The following is a 25,053-nucleotide window of genomic DNA, read 5'->3' as shown; positions in this document are numbered from 1 at the left end:
AATATGCCGATCATTTGCTCCGTGCTGGAGCGCGGGTACTGCAGCGAGCTTCCCAAGCATTCATCTGACACCATGAAACTGCTTCAAATCAGTTTAAAACAAAATCTACAGCCCAAAGAGTGAACCCCTGCCTTCCACTGACGTCACTTTTTCACTGTTGCCAGTAGAGACTTCGAGCTTGAAAAACACGGTGAGGACCAAAACTGTAAATTCAATAACTTCGCGAAAAAACAATATTTTGACGTATTATTTGGGATACTATTTTCGCGATGTTTGTTGGTTAGTTTAGCAAAATTTCAAGCAAATCGGAGACAATGAAAAAATCGGTGGAGTAGCCCTTTAAATCTATTACACATATACGTTTAAATATTAATACCCTTGTACATTATAGAAGATAATTTTTGATTAAACTTTGATACCCGTGGTTAGACCCAGAGTTTTGAATAATTTCATGGATGTTTAGATGTTTGTTTAGTATATCTCGTATTAAATATATCAATTGTTGTGTACCGTAATTTGTTCACACCAAAAGTGTTCTATGTGTGCTAAAGACGCTAAAGCCTGGTGCACATATTTGAGTTAGAGTGAGGTCGACAGCGTTAAGGCGGATTGTGTCCGCTTGCGCCATCGATCAGATAGCATTGGAAACATTTAACTATGCAGGCAGAAACTTGAGTCTTCATTCTGAATTCAGAGAACTCCTGCAGCGCCTAGAAGGCAATATTGCAGGGGGCGAATAACAAAAAAAAAAAAAGAAGAAAGTTTCAGCATTTGCAGCCGAAATTACATATTCTTTTAAAGCCTTCCAGTCCTTGACCGTCCTTACAAAAAACGATTTTATGCAGTCCTGGTACAGTAGTCGCCTATTTTGTGCCCATGATCATTCCGCGTGGAAAAATAATTTGGTTTTAAGAGGTGTGCTGAGCTATTAACACCAGTAGCTTCGTAATAAATGGTGTATTCAAATTTCAACCGTAAATTGCTTAGCCGGAGATCCAATGACACCATCCAAGTGATTGTTACATGTTAGTTACACTAGAAAAGCGGTCGTACTGGCACAGGATGAAGCGTGCAGCATGATTTTGTATTTTCTCCAGGCCATCAACGCAATTTTGTTTTGGAAGGGTTCCACACAGAGAGGAGGAGATGAAAGCGCACGGGGTGTCAGAACGCCGAGCTCTGGTTGGACCAATTAGTGGGTAGACAAAAAGCTAGCTGCCTTTACCTCTACCGCACTCGTCGAACGCGGTAGAACGTGAAAAGCCCGCGTCTCGCGTTTGGCTTTGGCATTCAAACGCGACCGACGAGTGCAGAGCAGACGAAGCTTTGCGTCTACACCCTAATCGTTCCAACCATTGCTCGGCGTTCTGACGTCCTTGAGCGCTTTCCTTTCTTACTCTCCCCCGATCACTGCCCGCAGAAAGTAGACTGAACACTTTCCCGACCTATGGAAAGAAGCTGCGAAACGGATGGAACATTGAATGCAAATTACCTGCGGCGGATAGTGATTGTATTGTAGTCTTTATGGGTAAACATAAAGTTCGCGCGAAAGTTTGCGGTAAAATAGAGCGCCGTTCAATAACGGCCCTTGTCCTTGGTCGTGGAGGCGTTGCCGCTGGTCGCTCTAGGAACGCTATTTGGGCGTTGCCCTGCTAGCGTGCGGCAACAAAGAACAACCTCGTTCGAAAGATACACCACGGTGGAGTTTGTCGACTGATAGGTCTCAGAACGTTGACCCAGTCGGCAGAGACGAAACCTTCGAACAGCCACGTGAAAATGCAATGACAAGATATAGTGCATGAAATGCATTATTGGGAATCGGGGGTGAATTGGTGTGTGTGACGGATATTTTCCCGCTAAATGTTGCCGCTAAACTGAATGGGTGTATAGCTCACGAGACGTGAGTTCACGGGACGTCGATTTCCCCCGCTAAATTTAGTGGGGAGACTGAATGGATGTCTAGGTAACAAGAGATGAATTTTCTGGCAAATTTAGCGGGTAACTGTATCTTTTGTAGGTCATATGAAGTCAATTTCCCACTTAATCAAAAGGGGGGAACTGAATTAATACTTTGGCCACGAGACGTGAAGTTTAGCGTTAAGTATAGCGTGCAAACATTGACGGCATGTGACCTATACGTCACATGCCATCAATGTTTGCAAGCTATACTTAATGCTAAACTTCACGTCTCGTGGCCGAAACATAGCAACGTTAGTAGAACTGACTCAGTTTCACAGTTCCACGCTCCAGGCAATGGACGGAAGTGGCGCAAGTGGCGGTCGCAAGAACTAACGGCGCTGCAGTCGAATCTTGCGCCTTCCGTCCCGCGCGTCGCCTGCTGCAGCATAGAGTGAAGGCGTGGTGTGCTGCGGGCGATTTAATTTTCACGCTCGCTGTTCCGCTCTGCAGCAAAATGCTGCATGATCAGCTGTTCACGCTGTTCGACGCAACTATAAACGATGGATTGGAATCCGCATGGCTATAAAGCTTAATTGTTAATTGCTTAAATGACGAATTCCGTGGCTTTACTCATTTGCGGTTTTTTAATAGTCTCCGCGTCTATCGTTTTATCTGTTTCTATGAGTTTTATTGCTAATTTGTTAAGAGAAGAATGATTCGCAGGTGCTCCCGCGTAGGATTGCATCTTCACCTATCTGCCAGCCACGCATACCTCCGGCGACCCACTTTTCGTGCAAATAAAATAAACACGATCACTGTGCGGCCAATTTATGCCGGAGCTGCCCTGAGCTTTTTGAAAGTGTTCGTCTGAGACCTATTGAATAATCGGCGCTCATTTTTTTTCAATCAAACTATGGTTTTATAAAGCGGTTAGAGTCTCAATTTCATGTCCGATGTTGAAAGAGCCCGAGCAGTGGTGCGCAGCGCGTGCATAACGCGCCCGGTGATGTAGTCAATTAAAATACGATTGGTAGCTTGGTGTTATCTACCTCTGGGACACAAAATTCTTACCTTAGAGGCAACGTTTGATTAACAAAAATAGTCTTACCTTACGTTTCATGCTGCACACAAATAGTGCAGTTAATAAACAGACCAAGCACAACCTTTTTTTTCTATTGTCAGAATTTAGGCTAATATATTTCTCCAACAATTGCACTTTTGAAACACCTCTAATGCAGCCTGCAATCTGCATGGCAGGATGACCTGTGCACAAATATTAAATCAACTTTGCCCTTTTTTTTACACTCCTCATCTCTTCAGCAAGTTACGTTTCGCAATTTTCTTTTTGCAAAAGAGGTAGGTTCTCATAAGAATGTAGAACATTACTACACTGGCTGTCCCTTCCTGTGTTCTCTGTGCTTGTGGCTTCGCAAAGTTTCAGTTCATCCACTTGGCTCAATATATTTTCGTCGTCAGCGGCATTCTTAATGTCACGTGACAGCTGCTTGTGACGCTTGCCGTAGCCGCTCACTACGCAGTTTAAGGGCTTGCCAAAAACAACAGTCTTCTGCACAAGTAGGTTAACTTGCACAAGGCAACGCGTGTAGAATATTCCACAACTCTTGCCCGCCGCTTTATCATCCCAGCGTTCAAGGATCCACTGCTGTGACGGTAAAGTGACAGTTAATAAATGATCCTCTGTAAGAGTAGCATCGGCACTCGAGCTTGCATTCGCGCCTTTTTTAAGGGTGTTAAACGCATCTGAGGAATCCTCCGCCGACAAACCCAACCCCGAGTTCATACATACTTTAGCGCGTTTCTCGGGCGATTTTCTATTTGCCGAGAATTCGGGCTTCGAGATGTGCGTCGGCAGCGTGAGAAACGAACGCGGAATCGCACCCGGTGCTAGCTGCTACTTCCCACGAGGAACAAGCACCTCTTCACCGCCAACAACGTGACTGTAGTGCTTGATGACATCCTCGTCTTCCAATTGCACGTCGCAAACCTTACACTTTGCAGTTAGCTTCCTGTTCTTTCTGTACAGAGCTTGTTATCCCCCTTTGAATTCAGTAAATGTCTCACCGCAACCCCCATTGTTGCGGTAACAACTCTTGCACCCAACCCAGAACAGGTCTTGATGGCACGTCCCATAGGAATTGAAACTAGGCTATAAAGAACACGTAATTCAGGAAGCTCGCAAGACAAAATGGCAAAGACAGCGCAAAACAAGTTAACGAAGCACAACGTGAAGAGCGGGGCGAGCGCCCATCGCATACTAAGCTGAGAGGCTTGAGGAATCGGAACCAACACTCGAGTGCAGCGACACTAGTACCCGCGACCGCCGCGGAGCCCACGTTTCCAGTGGAGCTGTGAAACTGTGGCTGTTCTAGTAACGCTGGGTCTATAGGTCAGGTGACGTCAAGTGACGTCACGTGACGTCCCTTTCCCCAATTAATTTAGAGGAAAATGCACGGACGTGCCGACAAAATTTACTTTGGAATTGGGGGGGCAAGCGCTAAAAATCATTTCTTGCATTAAAATGTGAGAAAATAAGGTCGTCATTCCTGTGTGCTAAGTTATTTCATTTTTGTTCCACTACCAAACAGCTTAATGAACGCAGGACACGGCGAGTCCCGGGAATCGTTCTATCGCTCCTCAGCCAATCGGGTCGCGGCATTGGTCGATGAGAACGACGAACAACCAATCGCGAAGCAGGAAGGGTGAAGATAACATGCCACACCTTACATTTCTTCGCAGCGACTATGGCAAGTGGTGTTGGATGCCGCGGACACATCCGGCAACTTCAAGTTCTTGTTCGTGCCTTTGCTATTCGGCGTGATGTTTGGTGCGTTTATATAGAAAAGCTGCTCTTTTTCTAGAATGTGTCCTCCGGAAACATTTTCAGATTTCACATTTTGACGGCAACCTTGAGCTGTAAAATGTGCTTATTATTTTAAAAACACGGAAAACAGTTCTTACTTATGGTGCACTTTTTGTTTTCCAATATATTAGAAAATAATATACTAGAGTGAGTGGACCTAACACCATCTATCGTGGCGCTTTTGGGGTAGTCACACGTGTTGCACGCCCTCGGGAGGGATGTGCGTAATGTCAGCGATCGGCGAAACCAGGGGGACTCCCTCCCCGGCTCCAAAATTTACACGAACGGCGGTAAGCCGAAGGGGATGTCAACGTTATCAGACGCATTTTGCAGTTGCACTCTCAACAACGATAAAAAAGTTTTCGCGGGTAATTTCCGCCGTCCCGCCACGTTCTTCGTAACACGCAACGAGATCCGGGACTCTGCAGGCAAGGCTAGCGTCCTGTATGCGCAGTAGTGGTGTCGTCCTTCCGGAGAGCGTAGCGGAGGTGGGGCCACGGTCCACGAAATCTTTTTAATGTTCGGTGAGCGCTAACGAAAGAAACAAAATTGAAGCAATTTTGGCAGCGGCGCTGTTAGATATTCAAGGCAACACACCGCTTCTCGCAAAAAAAAAGTCATAAAAAAAAAAAATAATATTTTTTTCTTTACAATTTTTTTTTTTTAAATGCGGAATTAGAGCGCAACTGTTGACGAAGACGATGGGAGGGCACGGAGGGAAGGCTATGTCCCTCCTCCCCCTGCGTATGCTTCGCTCCTCTCCTGCTCCCCTCCCATTTAGCAGAAAATTTTCGTGAAATTTAACGCTATATTCAGCAAAAATCTCTCCGCTATATTTAGTGGGGAAACTGAATCGGTGTGGAGATCACGTGATGTCGATTTCCGTCCTAAATTTAGCGGTAAATATTTACGCTAAGATTAGCGGAAAAGTTTTTCCAGTAAATTTCACCTGACGTCACATTCATGCACGTGAGGTCACACGTAACGTAACGTGTGACGTCACGAGGGTAAAATTTTCCGACCAAATTTCGCGGGAAATTTTCCCGCTAAATTCAGCGTAAAAATTTTACCGCTAAATGTAGCGAAACATTTACACGCTAAATTTAGCAGAAAAAACTTCCCATCTATACTTACCGAAAACATTTCTCTCAAAATTTAGCGGAAAAAATTCACCCTGATGACGTGGCACGTGACGTCACATGTTACGTGATAATGCAACGCGCAGTTACGCCGACGCCGACGGCGACGGCGGAGGCGACGGTCACGCCGCTCAACCCGGAAACGGGCGCCCAAGAGCTGCGCTCTAAAAAAATAGATGCTGGTTGAAAGGTGAAATACAACACAGAAAACGTAAAAATAGTCAGAGTGCAGGCGAGCTCGTGTAAGTTGAACCTGATTGTAAACCTGAGACTGGGGCAGGAAGAGAACAACACAGAAGGTAGTAAAAGAGGAGGCAACGTCTCAAACTCAGCTGGAAAGTTTATTTCGAACACGCTTTATATAACCAATCTCCAACGCCGTCTCTACAAAAAAAAAAAAAAAAAAAAAAAAAAAAAAAAACATGACAAGAGGACAATGACACTTCGGTAAACCTTCTCTTATCTCCCTTGACCTTGGCTGTGGGACACTCACACAAAGGGACACATTCTAGCGTAACCACCGCTACCCGGCGAACAGCTTTCCAGCTGAGTTTGAGACGTTTCCTCCTCTTTTACTACCTTCTGTTGTGTTCTCTTCCTGCCCCAGTCTCAGGTTTACAATCATGTTCAACAGAAAACATAGAATCCCCCCCCTCCCCCCCCCCCCCCCCCCCCCCAAAAAAAAAAAAAAAAAGCAGTATGAGCCCTTTCTTTAGGATGACATCGTTGAATATTAAAGTCTCCTTTGTTGAAAACGTAAAATAAATGTTCAACGATCCGAGGACCTGTCCGAGCCACAAGATAGAGGATCACGAAGCCACCGCCACCATCAATCTCCTGTAGAACGGTCGGTAAAGTGGCCAGACATGCAAACAAAATACTGCTATTTGTGAAGAGATAACCTCGCCAAGGCGGGTATGCTGTTTATCCAGCCCCAAGCAGAAGGCTCTTCCATCACCCTAATCTCCGTTAGAACGCGCATCCGCGAAAAAAAGCTTGAAGACCATGTGAGGCGCATCCCAAGGGAGAAAAAAAAGAGGGATTTCTTTGCCGTACAATACTCCTTCATTGACAATAAAATATTTGGTGTGGCACGGGCCCCTAAATACATTTTCGGTGAAAATAAGGTTATTAATTTCCGTAAAAATTTAAATTGCATAAATAGCTAAACATTTTTTTATGCTTTTTTTTTGTTTGGACTTACATTCATTGTTTATGTATTAGACGAAAGATGCGCTGCTGGCTTAGACATGATAACATAGTTATCTGCATACGGGCCTCAATCATATTCGCGGCATAGTTGCTTCATACGTGCGTATGCTGGAACAATTTTACATGGAGTTTTTATTCGACCAATATGGTAAGACCGTCATACAAGGAAGAATGCACCGAGACATTGTCGGTAGACTGTCTTTTGCATGATGTATTAGCGCTGGGACGGCGGCTTAAAGGGGCTGTGCAATGATTTTCCAACTTCGGCCAAATAATTGTGAGGGTTGGTCTCGGTTACTTTTAGATCCAAGAGCAAAAAACCGTTTCTTTTTCCGTGCGCTAGTTTTTATTTAAAAAAATAGCAAAGATCGAAGTTTCCGGCGCCTCTCAACTCGCGCATCGGCGACAGAGTACTTCCGAGTCACGTGCGCAGTGACGTTTCAGGAGGTTTACGTCATTTCCGTTTGGGCTCTGTTTTCCATAGCTGTTTTCTGGTACTCGGTAATGTCAACCCTGTTCTCAACCAGCATGGCGCGTTGGAGAGATGACTTAAATGATGTCGAGCGGAAGATGCTCAATTATACCGAATCTATCGGACTGATCGCTTACACGGGCACGCCACCGAAACGGCAGCGCGGAGAGCGGTCGCCCGATCATGAGTCGGTACCTCCGCCGAAGCCAAGTCCAGACCCAGACGGTTGGCGACTTACCACAACAGCATGGTAATAACTGCACGTCACATTTAATAACTTGCGTAGGCTATTTCGAGCTTGCTTTTGTATGACGTTTATTTCATTCTAATCACAGGTGCTCTTGTAAGCGGTGCGGAGTCATGCCGACGTCGCGAGAGTGTGTGTGCTGCCGCGACTGCCCGCCTGCGGTCGCAACCCAGCCGGAGGGATGCGTGACAGAACACGCAGACTTCGCGCCGATCTGCCTCCAACCTGGAGTATTAAACGTGGCATTCTGGGCTTTGGAGGAGGCAGGTCTGCACCCGTCGCCGGGAGAACCGATGTGCGTAGTTCCCCTGAACTCGAAAAAAAAGCTGGTCGCCAAGCATGCACTTGCGATCGCACGTTTTTCCATTCAGCTGACATGCCGCCAAACATTTCTTGAGCGACAGTATTTCTAGTGCCATCCAAGGAAGGGCCAGGATGACGTATTCAGTATTTTTGTCGCATACAATCTGTGGTTTATACTTACGTCCGAGTTACCCTCTAGAAGGGCTGACCCCTGCTGTTTTCTGCTTTTAGGGCTCTCCATGTGGTGTGTTCACCAGTAAGAAATGAAATGGTTCCAGGAACACATTCTCAAAGATCACTTCTAAATTCCTAATGTCTTTCAAGATGCATTGGCAAACTCGAGCAGTGTAGTCACAGCCTTTCCCTGGTTCAGCTTTCTTTTACAGTTGTTAGAAATTCTACTATTCTATAACCAAAAAGAGCGGCGGCTCATTTTTCATGTGGGTGTTTAGGAGAAAAGAAAAACAATGATTTTGCGTTAGTAATTGCTTATAATTTTGTCAGACATAGTGAAGAACTTTGGCATTTGGTTCCAACTACTAGTGCTGCATTTGGACGGAGAGAGTCTTCAGCAATGCTTAGTAGTTTGTTATCGTGAGAAAAACAGTTACCTTTGCTCCCAAACACCCACTGCATTCTATATTTAAGAAACTGTTTTATAGCTTGCTTATGAATGACTATACAGACAGAATTGACACAATGTGTTTTATTACGTGCACTCAAGCATCTTTCACCACATACAGTACAATCAGGCACTTGTCAAATATCATTTAATTCCCAGTGGTCCACTGTTTTTCGACCAGCACATCGCTGTGATAATGATAATCCCTAGAGAAGGGAAACAAGGGACAAACTCAGCTAGGTGACAATCCCAAGACTGAAAAATCTGCCTGATCCTGCTATCGAACCAGGGAACTCTCCATTGCCAATGGAGCACGAGGTCCCTGGTTCGATACCAGGACCAGCCGTTATTTTCGCAGTCGCACATCAGTCCCCTAGCTGTTTTTGGAGATGTGTGTTTGTCCTTTGCTCCCCTTCTCCAGAGATTATTGTTATTCTGGTCCAGCTTGCTTGCACCTTTGCATTATCAACATCCCTGTGGATATTGATAACTTCAAAAATTTTTATTCTTCCTGCATACATCTCATCATCATTTACAGGTGTATAACCATGGGAGCGTGAATTTTGACTGCTACTTTATAATCATGGGTCACACTGGCAAGTTACCAATTTCCGTTTTCTATAATTTTGCAGGCTTCGCTTTGTGGCATACAAACAATTTGTGCGCTGGATGTGGCAGAGGCTGGGGCGTCGCAACAGACGTGTTCTGCCAGCCTGCGTCGTTGGACGAATTCGACACGAATTCCCATCCGGGAATTACACTGGGTTTTTGGATCATGAATAAATGCTTTCAACTGAACTACTGCTGAGCACCCTTTAGACATTACAACATCCTCCATACTTCAGCTCAAACCACTCCAACAGCAAATAATTTTACAAGCATAGGTAGAGATGGCCAAGACTCGACAAGTCGACCCTGAAGTCGTCTTGCTATTTGGGGCCACTGCCTATTGCTGGTAGAATGTACTCATCATTATCTTATCGGTAATGTCAACGCATCATGACCATTATATATAGAGAATGCTTCCGAGAAACAAACACATTTTCACTGTGAACGATCTGTACTGTTTGTCTCAGTTGCAGTTTAACGAATGTAACACAATGATTGACCTAACAGAACGATATGGACCCATAGTCATGGCCAAAAAGAATGGTGGACTGTGCATCTGCATCGACTACATTGTCCAAAACAGCTGCATCCCGAGGGAATGAGTCCTGATGCCAACAATTAATGCCTAGGAAAAATGGCTGGAGAAACGTGGTTCAGCACATTTGATGTTAGAGCAGGTTATTGGAAAGACCCTGCTGGCAGCAGAATCACAGAAGCACATTGTGACGGCAGAGCCAGCAACATGATCTGGCAACTTGGCCACCCCATATAGGGACTCGAGGCACGAGCGCCCAAGCTGCCATTAAAGGGTCGACGTTCGTTCGGTTTACACTGTCGTCTTGGTTCCTTGCTGGTTCCCAATACATGGTGTCAGAAGTGTCCTGCTGGCTGTCCCTGCACCGACATAAGCCACAACACAAGCTACGGAGGGATTCAAGCCTCCAGGGGGACTCGGACTCAGCGAAAACCTTTCCCAGAACTGGAAAAAATCCTGTCAACAGCTGGAGCTGTTCCTGGAAGCCACGGAGCCAGAAAAACCACGCTCGGCGAAACAAAAGCGGCAATACTCCTACACATCGTAGCACCGGACACTCTGGAAGTGTGCAATACCTTCCAGTGCACAGATGCAGAATGCGGAAGCTACAACCCCCTCCCTTGAGAAGTTCGAGACCTACTGCACGCCTCGCTGCAACGAGACGTATGAGTGCTACGGATTCCGGTCTAGGATGCAGAAAGAAGGTGAGCCGTTTGAAAACTACTTTCGGGACCTCCAACTCAAGGTGCAATCTTACAACTTTGGTACCCTCGCCGACTCGATGACGCGTGACCAAATTGTCTACGGAACCGCTGACAAAAAACTACGGGAGCGCATGCTTCGTGAAGAAAGCTTAACTTTAGAGAAGCCTGTGCAGTTCTGCAAAACAGCTGAGCTAACAGAAACTCACAAAAAGGCCCGGGAAGCACCAGAGCACCTCCTCGATCCAGTGTCGGCATCGCAGAAAGAAGTCGAAGCACAGAAATGCAGCAGGTGCAATCGACAAAATCACTGGGCAGCAAGTTGCAGATCGCGAGTGTACGGGCATGACGATCAAAGGGCAACCGACTGCGTCACGTGCGAACATGATGACTTTGCGGTGCTGGAAGTGCAAGCTGTCACAGGAGACAAAGCCGACTGGCTGGTGGAAGCGTCAGTGGTTAACCAAAAGGTCCTACTTAAGGTAGATACGACAGCGTCATAAAAAAGACAGACCTGGAGCGGAAGGTTGCTTCGGACTTTCCGAAGCTCTTCGAGGGCCTCGGCTGTATAAAAAAAATCCTTACAAGATGGTCCTGAAGGACGGCTCTCAGCCTGTTATTAAGTTGGCGCGAAGAGTACCGCACACATTGAAGGAACCACTAAAGAGAGAGCTGGACAGAATGGAAGCCACCGGGGCCATCACCAAAATGAGCGAACCCACTGACTGGGTAAGCCCACTATTAATTGTCTGTAAAAAGGATGGCAAAATCAGAGTCTGAATAGACCCAAGGCAAATAAATGAGTGCCTCAAGAGAGAGCATTACCAGATGCCAAAAAGAGAAGACATTGAGGCAGACCTGAAAAAAGCAACAGTTTTTTCACGGCTAGATGCCAACTCAGGATTTCATCAAATTCCCCTGGACGACGAAACCTAAAAAATGTGCATGTTTGGCACGCTTTTTGGGCGCTATTGTTTCAAACGACTGCCTTTCGACATCGCCTCGACACCCAAAGTTTTCCAAAAAAGAATGTCCCAGGTTTTTGAAGATTTGCCAGGTGTAAAAGTCTACATAGATGACATTATCATCACGGGGGGCATGGAAGCCGAACACGAGGCACGCTCTGCGGACGGCCAGTCGTGCAGGACTCGCGTAGGACGCGGAGAAATGCAGGTTTGGCGTGAAGGAGGTGGTTTTCCTGGGAGACAGGATCAGTGCACTTGGCATACAGCCTGACAAGAGCTTGGTGGACAGCGTAGTGAATATGCCAGTTCCCAAAAACAAGAGGGATGTTCAACGCATGCTGGGTATATTCACATATTTCAGCAAGTACCTGCCTAGGTTCTTGGATCAGACCACCCTCCTACGGAACCTGCTCAAGACGGAGTCGGTATTCGAGTGGACCCCCAACCATGACAACGAGTTTAGTATTCAGTGCTTCATTGCCTTCTACAATGAAGCACTGGATACTAAAGTGCCCATGGATGCGTTCATGCTATGGCCTTGGCGCAGCTCTCTTCCAACGCCATGACACAGAGTGGAGGCCTGTAGCTTATGGATCCCGAGTGCTGACAGAATGCGAATCTCGGTACTCCCAAATTGAAAAGGAAGCACTGGGAAGCATGTTTGGTTGTGAGCGGTTTCACGATTTCATTTATGGAAGACCCATAACCTTGGAAACGGACCACCAACCCCTCATCGCTATTGCAAAAAAGAATGTAAGGGACATGCCCCCTTGCCTCTAGCGCTTTTTTCTCGGACTGATGAAGTATAACTACAAGTTTCAATTAGTTCCAGGCAAGCAGCTAGTACTTGCAGATGCGTTTTCACGCGTACCGGCCCCAAGAGACTTACAACCCGTGCCTGAGGAACATGATGCCGAATTGCATGCGGTCGAAACACTGTCACACCTGGTGAGCGACACCACAATGACCAAGCTCGCTACAGCGACAGCAGAGGAGAAGTACAGGCCGAAAAAGACAGCAGCAGCGCCCCAAGAAGTCACAATGCTCAAAAGGCACCAGCCAAGTTGAAAAAAACACAAATGAACACAACTGTAGTGATGACACGACAGTTCTCACTCGCGTGCCCCGCGGCAACGCGTCCATACTAGTGCGCATGCTCGGGGTTATCTCTTCAGTTCGAGAGAAGTGATAATAAAACACTTGGGTTCCGGACTCCGGTGTGTCTGGTCGCTCCTTCCCCGCGAGACATGGTGTCAGAAGTGGGATCCTTCCCGAAGGAGCGACGCAGCGAGTGAGCCGTCGGCGTGGCACATCCTGCAACGCCCGCCATGGCGGACGAAGACGCTAAGCCTACGCAGTTCTGCGCTGCTGGCATCCAGCCGCCTCCGAAGTTCGACTTTTCGAACCCCGTCGAGTGGAAGGAATGGGTTTTCCTGTTCGACGACTACTGCTACGCTTCTGGGCTCTACCAGGCGCCGGGCGAAGTGCAAGTCAGGACACTGCTGTACGCCATGGGCTCCCGTGAGGCTCGTCAACTCCTAGACATGTTGGCCTTGACAAGCGACGACTGGTGCTCTCTTCAAGCGGTGAAGACAAAGCTCACCGACCACTTCATCCACCCGGTCAACGAAGTCTACGAAAGCGTGCGCTTCCACCGTCGCGTCCAGGCTGAAGGCGAGTCAGTAGACGACTTATACACTGCACTACGTACGCTCGTCAAAAAGTGCAATTACGCCTCCGCGGAAGTCGAAGAACGCCTCGTCCGCGATAGATTCGTCGTCGGTCTTCTGGACTCTAAGCTGGTAGACAAGCATGTCACACGCCAAAGCTCACGCTCGAGGATGCGAGACTTCAGGCCCGTATTCACAAAGACGCCGTGAAGGCCCGGTCTGAAGTTTTCCAGAAGGAACCAAATCCTGCCATTGTGGTTTCCGAAGCAAAAGTCCGAAAACGTCTTCCGAAGTCACGACGGCATTCTGACTTGTCGGGGGAAGGCGCAACGAGGACTCCCAAGCTTCGCTCAAGCGACGGACCCTGCAGGTTCTGCGGCAGGTCACCTCACCCCCGCTCCGAATGTCTGGCAAAAGAGGCAAGATGCAGGTGGTGCAAGAAAGTTGGACACTTCGAAGCCGTCTGCGAAAAAAAAGCCATGGGTTCTGTCGAGCTGCACACAGTTGCGGCAGGCGCCCGTACCAGAGCCAAGTTCGCAACCGTGGCCGTCAACGGACACAACGTGAACTTCAAAGTGGACTCTGGAGCGGAGGTGACCGTGGTGTCGAGTTCATTCCCTGGAGTACCGAAAAAGCTTCGTGCACCAGAAGGTGAGCTCACGGGCCCCGGAAACCACCCCCTGAAAGTACTGGGCACGTTCCCCGCAGCGCTGCAATGGAGGGACAAGTCGACCGTGCAGGACATTTACGTCATGCCTTCACAACACTCTCCTCTTCTCGGCTTCCCAGCAATACAAGCGCTGGGAGTCATTCAGTTTGTCGACAATGTGGCGACATCAGCGGTGCTGCGGAGAGACAGGCTTTTCGACGGTCTGGGGGAGCTAAAGGAGGAATACGTCATCCGCCTTCGACCTGGTGCCAAGCCCTTCGCTCTAAGCGTGCCGAGGAGGGTCCCGATCCCGCTGCGCGACGTCGTTCGAGCTCAAGAAACTAGAGTCTGAAGGAGTCATCCGCAAGGTTGACCGCCCCACAGACTGGTGCGCGGGCATGGTCGTCGTTTCGAAGACAGGAGGAGGCTACCGCATCTGCGTAGACCTCACGCGCCTCAACCAAGTCGTACTGAGGGAGCGTCAACTTTTACCTTTGGTTGAGAACATCCTCGGACGTCTCGGGCAAGCGAAGGTTTTCTCGAAGCTGTACGCCACTGCAAGCTTCCACCAAGTGAGGCTTTCTGAAGAAAGTTAGGAGCTGACGACGTTCATAACCCCGATGGGAAGGTTCCGTTTCCGCAGGCTGCCTTTTGGCATCTGTTCAGCGCCAGAGTACTTCGAGTGTCAGATGAGTCGCATTCTAGAGGGACTGAAAGGAGTTGTAAGCATGATCGACGACATTCTCGTCTTCGGCGCATCAAAGGGCGAGCACGATCGTCGACTCCAGCAAGTGCTGCAAAGGCTCGACGAGGCAGGCGTCAAGCTAAACAAGAAGTGCAGCTTCGCTGCCTCAGAAGTCAAGTTTCTCGGCGTGTTGGTCAGCGCGAGAGGAATCAGCCCGGACCCCGAAAAGATCGAGGCCCTGCAGAAGTTGCCGATACCCTCGGACGTTAGCGGGGTACGAAGACTGCTAGGAATGGCGAACCACGTGGGGCGCTTCATTCCACACCTCTCGGACGTCACGGCACCAATCAGAGAACTGCTGCAACAGCGCAACTCGTGGTACTGGGGACCAAGCCAGCAAGCTGCTTTTGAGAATCTAAAGAGCATGCTTAGCTCTCATATCTGCTTGGCCAAGTACGACCCGTCCTCCCCAACAGTAGTTTCAGCTGATGCAAGCTCTTACGGACTCGGGGCCGTCATGCTTCAAGATCAGCCCTCCGGCGAGAGACGAGCTGTGGCCTATGTATCAAGGGCCCTCACAACCACCGAAACACGCTACAGCCAGACCAAAAAAGAAGCCCTGGCCGTAACGTGGGCGGTCGAGCGCCTCGATCAGTATTTGAGAGGCATCGACTTCTAAGTCGAAACAGATCACCGCCCCCTCGTCACGCTCTTGGGATCTGCAGAGTTGGATCTGATGCCACCTCGAATTCAGCGACTACGCATCCGCCTCATGCGCTACCAGTTCACCGTTCTTTATGCCCCCGGCAAACTTTTAGCTACGGCGGACACCCTGTCAAGGGCCCCGGTGCAGGAACTGGATCAGCACTGCCAATGTCGGGTGGACTCCATAGAACTCTTCGTCGGCGAAGAGGTTTCAGCAGCCGCTGATTTCGTGTCATCCCGCCTGGAAGCCCTACGAAAGCACCAAGCAGAAGACGACATTTGCTCGGGCTTGCAACGCTTCTGTGAAAAGGGATGGCCAGAACATGTGTCCAGAGTTCCTGTTCATGTAAGAGAGTACTGGAAGGAACGTGGGAACATCACCGTGTGCAATGGCTTATTACTCGAAGACCGCCGCATCTTCATTCCGCGCTCGCTGAAACACGAGATACTGCAGCTCATACATGAAGGCCATCAGGGCATCGGATGCTGCAAGGCAAGAGCAAGGGACGCAGTTTGGTGGCCTACTCTAAACAGCGAAATAGAGCAACTCGTGACAGCCTGCGAGCAGTGCACCCAGACAAGAGTACAGCGCTCTGAGCCACTCATCAGCACACCGACTCCCAGTCGTCCGTGGCAGAGAGTCGGAGCGGATCTGTTCGAGCTCGAGGGGAGACACTACGCGCTCGTCGTGGACTATTATTCCCGCTTCCCAGAGGTCATCAGCTTGACGTCGACGACTTCAACGTCCGTCATCGCAGCAGTCAAGAGCACATTCGCCCGGTTTGGGATCCCCAACGTGCTGGTATCAGACAATGGGCTGCAGTTCTCTTCGAGACAGTTCGCCGAGTTCGCCCAGAGCTACGGCTTCGAGCATGTCACGAGCAGCCCACGCTACCCACAGGCGAATGGGGAAGCGGAGCATATGGTGCGGACCATGAAAGAGTTGTTCTACCAGTCAAGGGACCCGCACATGGCCCTCCTGGTGTATCGAGACACCCCTGGAGTGACCGGTTACAGCCCGTCCCAACCGCTAATGGGCCGACGGTTGCAGACAAAGGTCCCGAAGATGCCAGAGACGTTGCAGCCGGGGTGGCCATCATGACGGGACTTCAAAAGAAAAGACATGGAGGCCCGAAGACGCCAGCGAAAGGACTTCAATCGCTGTCACGCCACTTGCGAACTTCGCCCGCTGTCCGTAGGAGAGGACGTGTGGGTACAAGACGTGCGGTGCCGAGCAATAGTCCTCAGTCCAGCGAAGCGGCCGTGCTCCTACGTAGTCGAGACTGGGACAGGAGTCCTGCAACGCAACCGCTGGCACCTGGTACCATTCGATGCGTCTCCGGCGGGTTTCGACGCTCCGGATCCCGGCGGTTCGACCAATGAGACTATGGCTACAGCTCCAGCCAGTCCGGCGGTCTCAACAGCAAGAGCAAGTCTGTGTGCAGGGAGCCAACAACAGCCTACCGCAGTTGAGCCTGCACCAACAGCAGCGCCGACGAACTTGAACTCCCCTTCAACATCAACGTCGACGGACAATACGTGACTCGGTCGGGCCGCCAAGTTAGGCGACCCGTACGTTTGGACTTGTAAAACTTAGAAGGGGGGATGTAGTGATGACACGACAGTTCTCACTCGCGTGCCCTGCGGCAACGCGTCCATGCTAGTGCGCATGCTCGGGGTTATCTCTTCAGTTCGAGAGGTGATAAGAAAACACTTAGGTTCCGGACTCCGGTGTGGCTGGTCGCTCCTTCCCCGCGAGACAACAACCTCCATAAAACAAATGGCCACCAGCCTATTACGTTTGAGGAGGGAGGAGTGTACCCGGAGGTCTTCTCCCAAAACGGCTGATCCGGGCTGCCACCAAGTCCTCCTTCGGTGGCCTGTCGAGGCTGTGGCTCAGGCAGGGCGGATCTGGTCGCTCCGCATCCAGCTCGAAGGCTTCCCTCAGGGACCCCATCTCCTCACAAACCGTCACAGCTTGAGCAAGGAGTTTTGCGACATAGCCTGCAGAATCAATTTGAACACGAATCATCTTGCCAACTGTAGTACTTCGATAGCAAATCAATGACATGCAGTGATCTGAGTTACAACGAAAAAAGGCAGCACCTGCTCTCCCCCCTCTGTAATGCCTTTTGGCCCCGAGGGCATGATCAATAAATAAATAAATGTTGGCACTTTGGTTAATTTTTGTTTTGAATACTCTTCACATTGGTAAACCATGAAATAGATATAAATACCTAGTATTTGTTAAATATTGCTCTCTAAAAAAAAAAGGAGTTTGCGAGGCTAACATTTTTGGCCTCAACTGCACAGTTTTTTCTTCAAACAATAGGTGACTCACTTCGTATAGGTCCCGGGAACAACAAATAAGGCCTCTCCCCCCCACAGAAATGGTAAAATGGAAAACGCAAGGAAAAAGATAAACCCTGAAGCCAACACAGCACTCAGAATTCTAGTTGTCACAGAAGATACATGGTTATGTCTCAGTAAAATAAATTCACGATCACAAGGAATCTTTTGCTCTGCACATGCCACTTATTATCATGATCTAGTTAAATTGATCAATTGTAGATAATCTTGCTGTGAATATGTTGAAGTGGGTAGTGAGCAGCATGTAATAATTACAAAGTTCATATATTAATCACTTAGAAATTATTATAAAGATTATTTTCATAATGCTTGAATGCACTCAAAAGCACGACAAAGTGAAATTATTTCTAGGTTACCATATGTGGCTTGGGTCTTCTCTGGATGAGCAGTGTGGTGCCCTTTTCTGGCCTTGGGCGACTTGAGCTTCCACTTCATCTCGCCTGCTTGGGTAATGGCCTGCTCCCTGCTGCCATTCTCGTTGTAGTGCAGCGCTGCTACACGGGTCCTACAATAGAAGATGCAGTGAAACAGGTTGTGGTGCTTCTCCCACAGGTGGTGTACATTTGGGCGTGCAGCTCGCCGTGTTTTCGAAGGTGGGAAACTCGCACCTACAGCATGCGTTTCTTACCTTCGATAACACATTGGTGACTCAAGAATTTCGAGCATGCAAGCATAAATAAAGCACAACAAAAGGCAAGCAGCATGTGCTGGAGCTTGTACATAAAAAGAAAACCATGAATTTGCAAGACCAAAACAAACAACATGTTGCCTGTGGAGTCGCGATCAACAGACAAGAAAGAAATTATAAAATGGTGACAGAGAAACCTGCGATGGATGGATGGTAGCGGCCATTGTAGCAGGTGCTAGCTTGCACCACCAAGCCTTGAACTTCAAAGTATGTTGCCATCGTTGAATGAGTTCTAGGCTTTTTTTTTCACTTTTAGTTTTCGGGTCCACTTGTTAGAGCACATAATTTAGAGTGCAATTTAAAAAAAAAAAGTTAGAATCATGGAATAGCAGTAGACAACGAAATATAATGTTGCACAGTGAAACCGTAGTAATCCTTATGAATCAACTAGCAACGAAAGAACTGAAAGTGTTGTACATCCTATCTCCATATTTTATTTTTAAATGGTAAGTGATGTGCAGAAATGCACATCACACACATAGGTAGCCTTTCCATATTTTGTCATGATGTAGCACCTAAAGATTTTTTCCTGAGTAATTTCTACATTTTCATACCTGGCAAGCATGCCTTTCGGGTGAAATGCGGCCCACTTGGGTGCGAAGCCATTGAGGACCGAGTGGAAGGACTCCAAAGCATACGTCTGGCTGTCCGGGGACAGCTGGCGCAGGTCCTTCAGCAAGGACTTGCTTGTGACTACGTCGACAAATCTGACATGCGCAGGTGTATCTAGAAAAACAATAAAACACAAAAAGGGCTTGCTGTAAAAAAATGCACTTCATATTTTGTATGTTCCCCTCAAGAGCTAAAGAAATAATATTGTCCATTTTTTCTTGACGGCCGTCTCCTTTCACATTTATACGATGTAAAACCGTCAAAGATATGTGAAATGTCTATTCACCTGGAGTCAACCATTCGCCATCCTCCATCGGCTCGTGGAGACACTTGGTGTAGACCCCAGGGTGGTCCACATGAACATTCACCACGTGCCTGGTGATGCTTGACCAGGCATCCACAAGGAGGTCCCCGTCGCCCTGGCTTGCTGCAGCGCACCAGTACATATGGTTGATGGCTGGCTGAGCCCAGTCAGCAATTAAGCCACACTCTTGGCCCTTGCCTGCAGCATTTAGGCTCTTCTTGACACCTGCGATTGAAGGAGTGCACAGAGTCAGCCATAGTCTCTCTTGCTCTAACAGCTAGTCTACATGGAAATATTTAGCACCTCACAAAGTATAATCATGCCTTTTGTCAGTGATGCTTCCAATATTTTAATTGGAAATGGGAATTCTGTTCTAATTTGGGGCTTTCAGTACCAACTGCCCAGCATATGCGAGCACAGTAATGTGAGCAACGTAAGTAAGAGTACAGAGCAGTGGTGTAGCTAAGGGAAGGGCTTATAAACTTCCACCCCCCCCGCCCGCCAAAAAAAAAAAAAAAAAAATGTGGATGCTTAGGAGAGTTTGAACTTGCAGGTGTGCAGAGCGCATATGTCTTGGTTTATGCTACAAAAATTAAAGATCCATTAGTGAATCCTTAGGGAATGAGTTAGCATAACCCTTAGGAAACAGCACACACGACCCCCTTTGGGAAACGCTTACGCTAAACCGTTCACTTTTCTGTTTTGGCTTTCTCTGTTGCTGCTTCTATTTTTGGCTGCATCTCCTTGGCTTTGTTACGGGGTCAGTGTTAGCGTTTCCCAAAGGGGACGTGTGCACCGTTTCCCAGGCGACATGGTAACGCATTCCTTAAGAATCCACCAATGGATCTTTTTTTAATTTTTGTAGAACAAACTAAGGCATGCGCACTCCACACACCTGCAAGTTCAGACTCACCCCACCATTTGCATGCTAATTGGCTTCCGCATTGTGATGTTGCCTCCCTCTCACCTTTATCCTTCAATACACTCCTCCATTTTACGTGCTGCGTTTCCCTTTTTACTGTTTTGTCCACATACGAACGCCGTCAGCTTTTTTCTGTCGTGGGCACTAATGCTATTAAAAAAACAATTTCTGGCAGCGCCACTGGTACACAGGGTAAAGCAGTCTGATATAGCAGCATACCATAGTTCTAGCTCTAGTTCAAACATATTGTGTTTAAAATGCAGGTTTAAAAAGCAAAAAAAAAAAGGATAATTAAGATAGTGGATGTAAAATAGAAAAAATAGAGATTTCTCAAAAATTTAAAGCCATTTCTCTTTTTCATTCAGGAAGATCTACAGTGGAAAAGATGTCTATGTATCCACAAGACAAAATGTAAAAGCTTAGTGATACTAGACAAACAAACACAGCTCGCATATATGGCAGCTTCACCTTGTTAGAAAGCTTGCTTACATTGAACATTCAAACCCAATGACAAAGGGCTCTGTTTCCCAACAAGTAGGACATTGCTTGGGTCGCCAAAACCCCACTTTTGCCATGTTGACGAGCAGTGTAGGCTGTTTGTTTGCAAAGTTGAGCTGGTCCAGAGCAAATGACATTTACTTTTAGAGACATGCCAGACATCGAAGAAGTGGAGTATGTCCGGCTCCTTCTCCCTCAGGTGCTTCGCAATGGAGCGGTGCCTGTCGGTGGTTAGGGACCGCACCGTGAGCCCTTCGTCCCTTGTGAAGGCCAGGGAGCGCAGGAGGCCTTCCTTCTCCATATGCCCACTGCAGCGGACCGCCTCACACTGCATAATCACCATAAAAAGGAGCCAATCCTTCTCAGTTGCTGCAATGATTATTATGTCTACTGTATATACATGTATTCTGCAGCCTTAAAAGTTCTGAACACCTAGCCTCGGACAGAAATTTTGTTTCAGAGGTCTGTTTAACTCCGTAGTAATACATGCTAGATAAAGGTGCGAAAATAAATTGAAAGACAGGAAAGGTGTGCAGCAGACAGTGGGATGGCCACAGTATCAAACATGATATTTGATTTTTTTCTGAAAAATTTGAATTAAAAGGATAGCTAGCAGCGAGCAATTTTTAGAGTCGCTGCAATTAACAAAAAGCAAGGAAGCTCTGCCTTCTGCCACAGGAGCATTGAGTCACTATCATTAGTTATAATTGAAGGCTTCACTGTGTATCAGGGTGTACTATTCTTCATCCCAGATTTACGGGCCCCAAACAAAAACTACTGTAAGAAGGTGGCTTCATCCATTGCTCACCTCTCCAACCTGCACCTGCTCAAAGTGCAGGATTTTGTTTACACGTGGCACATGCAGGGAGTATGTGAGGTACTTGGCGCTGAAGCCTGGAGAATCGCATCTCCCATCTCCAGCGAGGTCAAGCGGCTGGTCGCTGAGCTCGTCCAGCAGCAGCTTCTGCTCATCTCTCCACACCTGTAAAAAGCAATACTGAAATGTTGGAAACTGCCGTATAGCTTCTACTTGTTAAACACTGCGTTTGAACATGAAAATATGTAATATAAAAAAACAAGTGTTATCATAATCACCTCTTCAACAGCCGGAACTAAAATTGCCCGCTGATAGTTGAAGTAAGTCTTCACGGAGAAAACTTGGATGTTCATCATCCGGAACAGGCGCAGCGTCTTGGTGGGAGAGGCACCCGTAAAGAGGACCATGGATGTTAGGAGCAAGTTTCCAGCCCCCCTGCCGTTGATGTAGGGCTGGCTGTCCCAGCGGTTCGTGTGACCAGCAGGGCAGGAGGTGTACACAGAGATCAGTGTACCATTCGACTTGATGGATGCCTTGCAGGGGCTGTAGCAAGACTTGCATACTTCAAAGAGTTGCAGGAGGTAGCTCTCGAAGACCACGAACTTTCGCTCCATATACCCTGGCTCCGCACCCGTGGTGGTGTTTTTCCTGTAAAAGTTACAAATGTGTACTGTTCAGAACTCATTACTGTGCTCAGCTTATCAAAGAATAGGGCATTATGTCATTATATTTGGGCTGGAGATTTTAGGGTGTTCATTTTTAAGAAATATTTGCAGCCTTTTTTTCATTTTTTATTCTTTTCCCCCATAAAACATGCATATTTTGCCCATTTATTTCGGGTGGACGCATCCAACCGTGATGATCACTGAAAAGTAATTGCGAATGAATGCACAAACCTCATAAAGACTAAGATCTGAAATTTATTTACAATTTATAGACTTCCTTATAAATCATGACGCTTCATGCTCACCATAATGTAAATTGCTTGCAAACGACGGGCAATGAATCTGCACTTTGTGAAAGTTTGAATATTCTTTAACGTAATCACTCGGAGCTTTTCTTATTTTCTTCTTACCCTACTACCCTCCTGCTCGGTGCGCCGACAAAAATTAAAGAGTACTCAATTTTTCCTCGTCACAATTCATTTGATTGCAACCACCAGTACTTTCCAACATAATTCAAAGATTCAAGACTGCTGAAACGCAGGAAAAAGCTGTAGCCAGCTAAGCATGAATGTGCTTTTGTGATATGAGATGTTTGGTAAAATTGGACTTGTATCTACAGAGAACAAATTTCTCAAAATTTAATGGAGTTTTGATGTCTTGTACCAAAACAGCTTCATATAAATAGGTCACATCATAGTTACCAAGGCTATGCTGATTTGATTTGTTGCACAGATCCCAGGCCCTAAATGTTCCAATGAACCTAACCTGTTTCATACAGGGAGAAAACCATTCTTACTCGACAACGCTCTCTCTGACAAACGGCTCGAATGTGGGATCCTCGTCCTCGTTGTCATCCTCGTCCTCGTTGTCGTCCTCGTCCTCGTCGTCCGACTCGCTTGGTGCTGGGCTCAATGCTGGCCCCATGGACGCTGGGTCAGCAGGTGCCAGAACTGGCCTTTGTAGTGGCACAGGAGAGTTGGTGCTTGAGGAGCTTCTTACGGTGTCGCTGCTGCCACCAGCTAGCTGCAAGTCCTCAGTCTGTACAGAGTGGCTTGTCAGCGCTCTTGCATAGAAGTTGTCCTGCGTGTCTGAAAGGGATCAAGAACAGAGGTTTAAAGGGGCATGTGCAACCCCCCCCCCCCCCCATCCCCCTCCCTCCAAGCTTGACCCATAAATCCGCCCCTAATTCGACATATCAAACTAGCCACGCATAGGCTTTATTTTTTTTTTTTCACGTGACACCAATCACAAGCAGGCGAATACAGGCTATAATTAGAATGCAATTAATTGCAAAGGTGCAAGCGAGCTGGACAAGAAAGATGAAAATAATCCCTGGAGAAGGGGAACAAGGGGGACAGAGGACAACACAAATCTCCAAACACAGCTAGGTGACTGGTGCGAGGCTGCTATTTCATGCCTACCGCCAGACTGCTTCCCCAGCCAAGGGTCCGTTCCCACAGAAGCGCCTTTCACGGTAGGCGGCCTCGGAGTCTGTGCAGGCGCCTCTTTCTGCTCTGGAACGGCCTGAACCGCCGCGTCGCGGGTGGCCATTCGGGGACCGCAGTGGCAGCAGTACTCGCGAGGCTCGCAAGCTGCCTCGCTCTCGACGCAGTTCGTCTCTTCACTCGGCTTGTCACCCTGGAAAACCGAATATCCTCATAAAACTTCTGCTGAAAAAGTGCATGAACGCGTACCATTCACTGAAGTAGGAACGCCACTTACCATAGTTCTTCGGCGTTTCAGCGTTGGGCCTTTCGCTGCGAGGAGGGGAGGCTTCGCGGAGGGGGGCAGGCGAAGAGAAGGAACGACACCGGGCTTCAAGTGTCGTTTCTTAGTAGTCTGCCCAGCATCACGAAGGATGCTAGCGATGCAGTGGTAGTCCCGTTCGCCATCGAAATGCTGGGAACACACTCGAAGATCAGACGTTCCTGGATCCTCCCTTCCGATTCTCTGGCACCACGCACCCCTGAGGGGTTCCTCGCGCGGTAGTCGATGGTACAGGAGATTTGGAGTTCGGACGAACAGGGGACTCCGGTTCGGGCACAACGAAACACCGCACCCGGTAGGCATCGCCCGTGATCGCGGCGGGCGATACAACCGTTCGTTGAGAAACGCGCGGAAACGAAAGTTCGCAGTTTGCTCCTCGACAAAACCAAACAAACCCGGGGAACGACTCGGAGGGTGGCCGGACCACGAGGGCCGGACGGCTGCGCAGGTGGGATGGTTTCGTTGGCTTTCGGTAGATGGCGCCACGACAATTTATAAATTGTATGGATAAAACTAGACTTTTTACGCATTAATTTACGCTCAAACGACAATATTTTTAAAAATAAACCTTAAATTGAGAACAAAATTGCACAAATCGCTAACTTTACAAACAACATCCTCCACAGTACGTCACAGAGCGGTTCCTGTAATCGCCACAGGTGGCTGTAGGTCGGGCAAATAATTAGTTTTTTTCTTGTCGATTACGCATTGGAATCCCGTTATTACGGGTCAAGGATGCATGTTTTCGTTTACCTGTGGAACGATAAGCAATATAAAAAATACAAACGGTAAATTCTTTCAACCTTAAAATTGTTGCACAGCCCCTTTAAAAGGGCCCTCCAATGAATTTTAGAACTTGCTTAAAGTTTGCACTGAGCTGGAAATAATGAGACGTGAATGCAGAGAAGATAGAGGTTTTAGAGCGCAGCTCTGAGGCGCCCGTTCCTTGCTAGAGATGAAAGATTTCCTGAAATTTTAGGAGGCGTGAAAAAAACAGGTTTTTCATCTGTTTTTTTTTTTTTCAAAAAATACAACAAATAAAAAAAAAGACGATTGCAGTCGTAGCTATGAAAATCCCTATAGAATCATTTCGTTAACACTGAAAAGAATTTGTTA

At 47.7% G+C, this 25,053-nt stretch overlaps 1 protein-coding gene across 1 annotated transcript in view; it reads left to right on the top strand.

The window, feature by feature from the left end:
• The window catches only part of LOC115308854 (rab-like protein 2A), a 215,112-nt gene that overhangs the window by 7,698 nt on the left and 182,361 nt on the right, over nucleotides 1-25,053 (top strand). The gene's annotated exons all lie outside the window — the stretch shown is intronic.

Source organism: Ixodes scapularis, unplaced genomic scaffold, assembly GCF_016920785.2.
Source record: "Ixodes scapularis isolate PalLabHiFi unplaced genomic scaffold, ASM1692078v2 PGA_scaffold4__175_contigs__length_147842914, whole genome shotgun sequence".
NCBI classification, from domain to species: domain Eukaryota; kingdom Metazoa; phylum Arthropoda; class Arachnida; order Ixodida; family Ixodidae; genus Ixodes; species Ixodes scapularis.
Note: the sequence above shows the minus strand (reverse complement) of the source record. Positions and strands in the feature narration are given on the sequence as shown.